This window comes from Protopterus annectens, chromosome 8.part0, assembly GCF_019279795.1.
Source record: "Protopterus annectens isolate FY-2018-M chromosome 8.part0, PAN1.0, whole genome shotgun sequence".
NCBI lineage: Eukaryota > Metazoa > Chordata > Ceratodontiformes > Protopteridae > Protopterus > Protopterus annectens.
Window position 1 is genome coordinate 558,283,934 of NC_056741.1, and position 9,452 is coordinate 558,293,385.

A 9,452-nucleotide genomic window follows, 5' to 3' on the forward strand; every position below is an offset into this window, starting at 1 on the left:
GCCTATTACACACATATGGCATTTGTGGATGCTACATTACATGTTAACATGACTGTCCTGCAAGTGGTGGGCTCTGAAACTCATGTGTCCAATGGCATTACTTCCACCACCAGCTATTGCCCACACTAATATACATGTCTTGCAGTACACAACACACACTATGATGGCTTACATCTTCTCAGTCAGTGCTGATCTGCACAGTTGACAGGTATGGCCCACTGCCCACAGGGACAGACACTATTGTCCATAGCAGTTGTTCAGCTGGATATCACTACAACAACAACACCTGATGGCAGATATAAATCATTCCACATCATCTATCCCATTATTATTATGGACCAAGTACTACATTCAATTGCATGCATACCTGTTGTGGGTATGTAATCTCTTCTGAATACAGTTTTCTGTGTCTCCTTGGTCAACCTGGGATGTCTGTAGGTTCAGTTTCTGAAATACTTTATATTTACTGAATGGATGGATGGATGTGTGTTTGTTTGTTTGTTTCTCTCTCTCTCACTCTCTCTCTGTCTCTCTCCACTACATGGATTAAGTTGCTTTGAATAGATTGCAGCATGGATTTTATAGGTGATGCACATGATCAGGTGATGGCCTCTGCACCAGTCAGTGTCCACCACTTGCTACCTGCATGCAGCCTGCTGTGTAATGCTTCCAATTACCACTGTCATGGCAACCCACTACTATAAATTCCTAAATCATGTGGGCGTGGTCCCTTTAACTTTCCTGTATGGAGAACATCCTTCCTGTGTGTGGCCAACAGTGCTACAGACAGCATGTAGCAATACCTCTTACAAGAGGACTTGCAGACACAGGCCAACTACATATTTGTATAAGGTTCTAGGGATACAGACAGTGTGAGTAGTGTTGTTATATGCATTGTATACCACTTGTATTACAGGGTTTGTGTGTAGATACTAGTTTAGCATGGAATGCAGTCTGTCTGCAGAGCTCTCAACTGTGGGCATATCCACATAATGGCCAGAGGATTGGCTGTTATGTTTTGTCTGTCCACCACACAGGTCTTGTCTCAGATATATCACTGGCATTCTGTCTGCTGAGTGCTATCAGTATATGGCTACATCCATTTGTGTTTCTGACTTCATATTCCTGACTAAGGGTATGTTGCAACCAATCCTTTAAGACCAGCAATCTTCTCAGTGTATAACAATATTGCAAATATGGCCCTGTGTTCCGGCCTCTGTCCTCCACCTATATAACAGGCTTTGTCCATATGTCATGCAGTAAGAGGTTGTTAAGTAGCGGCCTATGATTATGTTGTGCTGCCATTCCTGCCATCATTCAAGTGATATTGTGGTACCCACATATATTGTGGGGTAGGGTCCAAATATATGTGGGCTACAGCTGGACAAAATGAGGGTGCCCTTGTGCAGTTCAGAGGTCAGTGTATGTAACACTGTTATATGCCCCTGTAAGTCATTCCATGAGGGAGGGGTATGTGCCATATATAAACTAGGCTGCTACAACATGTGAGGGATATCAGTAGTAAGACACCTTAAGGTATATGGCTGTACATTTTCATACATTTCACCTTGGGAACATTGGTGGGCTAGTGCTTACTGTCATACAGACTGTTTTGTTTGTCAGTGTGATAGTGATGTTTTAAGTTAAGCATTATGTAACAGATACATCTTCATTGTGTGACAACTTAATTATTTTCCCCCAGGGGTTGAGTACAGAGTGTAATTGGAGGCTGCTGAACTACATCTGCATTACTTACTGTTGATTGACTCTTACCTTCTGGCCCACTGTTTCTTTACTGTTGTACTACTTGAACGCCTTGGCCTGGACAGCAACATATGTTATGCTTTCGGATTACTGTATAAAATGATTTGCTTGAGAGTTGCATTACTCAGTTAGTATGTATTTTGAACACCTAACAGCTATATGACATGGCATATACAACTGTAATAGTACACAGATAAACATTTCTTATGTATGCAGACCTGTGTGTGGTGTCATATCCTTTGACTTCTCTGTGGGTATATGTTTAATGCAATAATTGTATTTTGTGTGAGAGAATCATACACTGTCAATTTTAAAAGGATGCAACTGCAGGAATATTGGCTGTTCAATATGCTGTGCACCCTCTAAACATGTATCTTCCTATACATATCTATACCTAGTAATATATGTATATGTGTGTGTATGTGTATATACATATATATATATATATATATATATATATATATATATATATATATATATATATATATATATATATATATATATATATGTATATATAGATATGTATCTGCATATATGTGTATGTGTATATGTATCATTAGAATTTGTGCTGATTCCACATTGTACATTCCCTGTGGTAGCCAGACTGTACTGCATGATATGTTATTGATACCATCCTGACATCGTACAGGTAGGATGGATTACTGTTAACTTCTTGTGGGTATGTTGTGTAGGGTTCTGGGTATGTGACTTTCAAGTGTAGGTATTGTGTTGCAAGGCAGATCTGTTTGGCTGTGGGGGAGGAGATGATATCAATAATTACAAGAGGTACTTAGATTGGGCCCCCTTACCCCCCATTAATGGTGGCTTGGTCATATATGTATTTATTATGTTCTCTTATATGTGTATATATATATATATATATATATATATATATATATATATATATATATATATATATATATATATATATATATATCTACACATACATCTACATATATAAATAAATTTCCTGTACTGTTTGTATGACTGTGCTGGATGATATGTTTGTGAAAACATCAGAGTTATGTATATCTGACATGGCTAAGTGGTAATCACTTTGGCTATGGTGTGCAGGGTCCTGGGCTCAAAACTTGCAAAAGCTGTTTATTTTGTTGCTTGGCAGAACAAGTGCTATTGGATACAGAGTGATTGAGGCACTTTTAAGCAGTTGTATGCGGGTTTGCATAACGGTAAGCAATGGTAACTTCTGGTTAAATATTTTTATACTCAGCCTTCAAATTGCTTATCCTGTGTAGGCATTTCTTACACCCGTGCAAATAGGATTAAACCCGCTAAATGGTTGATAGGAAAGTGGTGAAAAAGGGGCACAAAGAGAGATAGACAATAGGGAAATAGCTAGGGATGTGCAGGACAGGTGTAGGGAAGGTCCATAGCTGCCCATTTCTTCTACAACAACAGCTGTGCATATACACTGATTTGGAGGTAGACTTGGACAGTCATACCCCTGAGATAGGGGTGAGGACAACAATAATATGTTGTGAAGCCAGTTAGACCAGATTACATGTGTCCAGTGGACACAAGCGCAAAATGGACAGCTATGTATGGGGCGAGATTTTTTTGGGGAACAGATTGACCTTTTTTTTTTAAAGCTGAGAGTGGGATGTTGGGGAGGGATAGTAGGTATATTTGGGGAGGTAGGTTGGGTAGGATGACAGACAAGGCAGACAAGACAGCATACAGGGGCAATATATGACACATGTGGGGGTAAACACCTTGGACGGTGTGGGGTGTTTGGAAGTTGGAAGCCCATGAGCCCCCAAATGGAAACAGTGGGACTGAGGTCCCAACCCATGAGCAGTCAGCACTGCACCTTCATGGCCCCGAAGGTGGCTGTGCTGGGGGCTGGGTAGGAGCAGTAGGCTGACCCTCTTGATGTGCCATGCGGCCCTCAAGCTGGCGTACCTGATTTCTGAACTCCCTGCAGAGCTCGCTACACACCAGACCCCAGATCTGATGATGGGTGACAGTTTCCTGTCCGCAACAGCTCCTGGGGGGGCAAGCCCCATCCCCTGAGGTGGTTGCACCCAAAGGTAGTGCAGGACCAGCAGATGAAGAGGTCCTGGGGTGGACACCAGATGTGCTGGTTCCCGATGCCACGGCCAGATGAGATGGGAAAGGTGGGTCTGCTGGGACCGGCCCTCCCAAACGTGGTATGGTGTTTCAATTTTAAAACATATGTGGGTTAGTAATAGTCAGCACATTCCAGGATTAGGTATAACAGCATGCATAGATATTCCCATTAACCCAAACTACCAGATATGGAACAGTTGTATAGCAAACAGAGCACATGCATATATGGAACCACAGTGGCCATTACAACAGCATGCAAGTACATTGATGGCAGCATGCCACCAATGTGGGAATATTTCAACATGGATCATGCATAGAAACAAAGTTCAATATTTATCAAACAATAGGACACGTCCCAACAGTAGATTTAATTGTACACATACCCATTGAGTTGTGTATTTAGATTATTGTTGCAGATATGGTGGGGGGAGAGAAAGATGTCAGTTAATAACTTGTATATCCCTGTAGTTCTCAATACTTTCTTATTCATTTCTGTAATCTGTACCTTACAGGTATTATTACACTACCCTATGGCCTTATTTTGGACAGTGGTATGTTTGTAGACAAATATATATGTGAACTGTATTTTACATGCAGTATACACCTCTTACCTGGCATACCTGTGGAGGTATTGTTTGTTTTCACTACCTGACTGTTTCTACGCATATTCCCAGATTCTAGGTTGATGTTATGCACATACCTCTCAATCTCTTATTGCACACACTCTGGGCAAGTCTTGACAACATGCAGGTGAAACTGGGACATATTTTGACAATTGCCTTCATAAATTTTTGGTGAGTTGCTACAATGACAGGTTTGTTTTCATATACATTTTCTGAATATTTACAGGTCTGACAGTCAGTTATATGTCATTAAATGCTGCCTAAATGTCAGAGATCATCACACTGATTTGCCAGGGGACAGGATAACAGGCAGCGGATATGGGCCAATTATCTGGACATTTTGGACAAATCTGTACAGTTGGGGGGTATGATTCTGCATACAGCTTACTACACTCCCAGGATTCGAACCATGAATGTGTCTGCTAAAAAAAAAAACAGCGTGCGTCACAGTTGAGTGAGCTATTTAGATATTACTGTGTATCTCTTCTCTGATTTCTGTTTATAAGTCTCCTGTGGTTTTACAATCTGACCTTGTAATTACAACACTCTTATACAGGGATTCCTAGACAGTTGTATTATGTACCACAGTGTGGATGACAGTGATGAGTAATACCTTATTAGTCAGAGATACTCAACACGAACACTGCCATAAAATACCAGACTAAACTGTACCAGTCCAGGATTTCAATCTTTTATTTCCAGGTACAGTTTTCTTATCTGGCAGACTTGTGGAGGGAATGTTTGTTAACATTACCTGAATGTTGCCACACATATTACAAGATTCAACATTATTATTATGCACATACATCTCACTCTGTTACTGCACACACTCTGGTCATAGCTTCACAACATGGGTAGAGATGGGACATACTTTGCATATTACTCTCATAACATTTTGGTAAGTTGCTAGAGTGACAGGCTTGTTCTTATAGATATATCTCTGACGGTTATGATGTCTGACAATCAGTTGTATGTCATTATTTGCTGCCTAAACTTCTGGGATCATTCCACTGATTTGCCAGTGGGACAGGGAGACAGGCAGGAAAATTAAGCCAATTATCTGAACGTTCTGAGAATATCTGTACATTTGAGGGGTATGATTCTACAGACGGCTTACTACCACTTCCAGGATTCGAACCATAGCTGTGTGTGCTAAAAATACAACAGTTTACGTCTCAGTGCTATTTGGATTATGTTGTGTATCTTTTCACTGTTTTCTGTCTAAGTCTCTCTCAGTTGTATAATATGACCTTGTGTTTACTACAGTCATATACAGACATTCCTACACATTTTATTTATGTAGCACAGTGTGGGAAACAGTGCTTAATACAACAGTACTATTAAGAAAATGCAACACTACGTTACCATATGATACCGGAGTAAACACAAGCAGTCCAGGAGTTAGACCTTTATTGCCAGGCTGTTACCCTTTTATTTACATACAACCTATATGCGACTCTTCCTGCCATAATGTCTGGTTTATTCACTACATCCCATACACAATACAGGGTTTATACTGCCAATTAACATTCTACTACTTTTAGATTTATTTCTTATGACAGTACATGTAAAATTATTACTAACCTGCCTCGAGACACAGCCTCTGCAGCCTACATGCATGGGCATCCTGATTCATAGCCCACTCTGCTGCCACTGTCAGAGACATAACATGAATATTTAGCCATACCTATCCATAATATACATGAGCTAGCAATTATTAAACAGGTAGTAGAATGAGTACTTACACACTACTGGGACATCACCCTGCCTAGCTTCTTGGATCCACTGATTCAAGAGCTCCCTCTTTCCCTGTTTCAGGTCAGCATAGTGATGCCTGACCTGCTCACCAGTTCGTGGGATGCCAGTGGCATTGGTGAGATCATGGGTGAGACGGTCCCAGGCTTCCGCTTTATATTGGAAACCCTGGTACTGGCCCTGCAGCAGTCTCTCTTCACGGTATTTTACGAGGAGTCCTGCCATGACTTTGGACTACTGGATGCCTCAGTGCTGTGCTCGGAAGTGTGATCCTTCTCTGACACCAGCCATAGTGCCTACAGGAGGAAGCTGCAACCAGTTATGAGATGTATTCCCACTTGTGGGGGTTTAAATAGGGCCGATTTCCCACACTTTGCTGTTGGACGGTTTTGAAAATGCTAAGCTATGGGCAAACCTGCTTACCTAAGGTTGGCATTGCTTAAAGGGGTATACCAATGGGCACATTGATTTAGCTGGGCTATACATTGCATACATCTAGTAAGCAGAGGTGTGCAATGCTTAGCGTTGCTTATTTTTAAATTTGCACACTATTTGCTGTTTGGCATTGATTTATCATTCATTACATGTTATATATTTGTTTGGTACCTGTGATTCCTGTGTACATACACTGTATGGGGTACTTGTGCTTATTGGGGGATTTCACCACTTTATTACAATGACACCTCACATCTGGACTTAATGCAGTACTCCAATTCACATATATATGTTATGTAGTAGGTTATACAACATAAAACTGTTTATAGATTCCTTTCACATGTAAATTGTGATTTTGCTATAGTGAGGATCTGTTTGGGTATACCTCAGTTTTATGCACAGCTGTGATGGCTTACTGGTTAACTGCTGTGTCTATAATGTACAGGGTCCTGGGTTCAAAACCTGTAAGGCCTGTTTATTTTGTTGCTGGGCAGAACAGGGGGTGTTGGATACAGAGTGATTAAGGCACTTTTAAGCAGTTGTAAGCGGCTTTGAGTGACAGTAAGGAATGCTAACTTCCGGATAAATATGCTTACAGAGAGTTAGCTTTAAAATTTCTTTACTTGTGTGCATATTGCTTACCCCAATGCAAACAGGCTTAAACCTGCTTACTACTGCTTAAAAGTACTTACTCCCACTTACCCCCACACTAATTTAGAAAGAAATGAAACATGGGTCTCGGGAAAGTGGTAGATTTGGACACGCTATGGATTTATCATTCATTACACATTATAACTTCATTTAGTATCCCTGATTCATGTGTACATATACTGTATGGGGCACTTGTGTTTATCTGTGAATTTTGCCACATTATTACAATGACACCTCACATCTGCATTAATGCAGTACACCAGTTCACAAATATATGTTATTTAGTAGGTTATACAGCAAAAAAAATGTTCATGTATTTCTTTCACATGGAAAATGGAATTTACTACAGTGAGGATCAAACCGGGAATGACAACTCACAAAGTGCATGCTCTGACCACTACACTATTGCAGTACTTCTTTAACTAAATGTATCTTGCTATTTATCTTCTTGTGCTATTTAAGCTACAGTATGCGTAGCTAAGCAATGGGCAACCCCGCACACCTACGTTTAAATTTAATCTGTTTTATTAAAAAAAAATTCTCTACTGTTATTTTCCCTAGGAAGGGACAGATTACACTTATTGCTGTGGACTCCTGCATGCATCTGCACATTTGGCAGACATCCTAGCAACCCCCCATACCTCTCAACCTCTTCATGTAACATATCTGTACAAAGCTTGACAAAATGAGGTACAACTAGGGACATAGTTTAAATATTGCTCTTATAAACTTAGGTTATTTAATGACTTAAATCCTGACATAATCCCAGTGTTTCCTGGGACAAGTGGGGTACAGGCCAACTGTATGGGTGAAAAATCTGGACATTCTGCAAAGATCTGTGCGGTTGGAGGTATGTAACCCCTTATGAGCATTCTCACTCATTGCAATTACCGAGCAGCAATTCATGAGTGCAAAGGTGTGTGTATTGTGCTCTCAGACACACCCCCTGCACTTGTACACGCTCCATGTCCATTTAGGAGCAGAGGCAGTGCGCACAAAGCCATGCTGCTCTTAAACAGTAATTTCCGTGCAGGAATAAGTTATTCCTGCACAGAACCTTACTGAATCCTGGGGGTAGTTTCTGTGACTATATTGATAGTAGAAACTGTTTTGTACATCTTGATATAGGTACTAGGATTTGTTTTAAAGTTAGAGCAGATTGTAATACTAGAAGCATTGTTTATTTAGCTTATTGCACAGTCTGTACTTTGTTTTATATAGGAAAGATGAATAGGAGCCTGAAGGAATGCGTGAGAGAGCACTTATATCAGATTCATATATGTAACAAGTGCAATGCTTTGGCTAAACATGTAGATGAAAAAGGGGCTGCAGATACATTTAAATTTATGGTAATAGAGTTTTTGAAAATCCATGTTTAAGTGATTTAAGGAATACTACTGAGAAATCTGAGTTGCGGTACATTATTAGAATGAGATTAGATAGGGGCTCTGGTCTTAATGGCCAGGTTCTGTAAAAACCTGCTTTTAAAGCTCATAGGTTACAGAAGATATGTTGTTATTTTGAGATATGTATTTTATTATATTATTAGTAGGATGTTTTGCTTTATTACATGTAATTTTTATATGATTCTTTTTATGTCTTTTTGTCTAGTAGGTATGCTTGTTTTATTATGAGTGTAGCCCTTTAAAAGGTAGACCGGATGTAATATAGTAGTCATCTTTGATACTTTGTAACAGGGATTCATTTTGACCAGATTGGAGAGATTTTTTAGAAGGTTTAAATTTTATTGGTGGTTGAAAGTATATATATATATATATATATATATATATATATATATATATATATATATATATATATATGTGTGTGTGTGTGTGTGTATGTGTGTATTTTGTGTGCGTGTGTGTGCGTGTGACTACGTGTGTCTGTGTGTGTGTGCGCTTGTGTGTGCGCGTGTGTGCATGTGTGTGCGCGTGTGCGTGTGTGTGTGTGTGTGTGTGTGTGTGTGTGTGTGTGTGTGTGTGTGTGTGTGTATGTGTGTGTGTGTGTGTGTGTGTGTGTGTGTGTGTGTGTGTTTGCTGGCTTTATATAATGTATTATAGTCTGATGAAGCAATTATTTGTATTGCAAAAGAGCTTACCCTTTACAATTTTAGAATAAATTGTAATTCATATA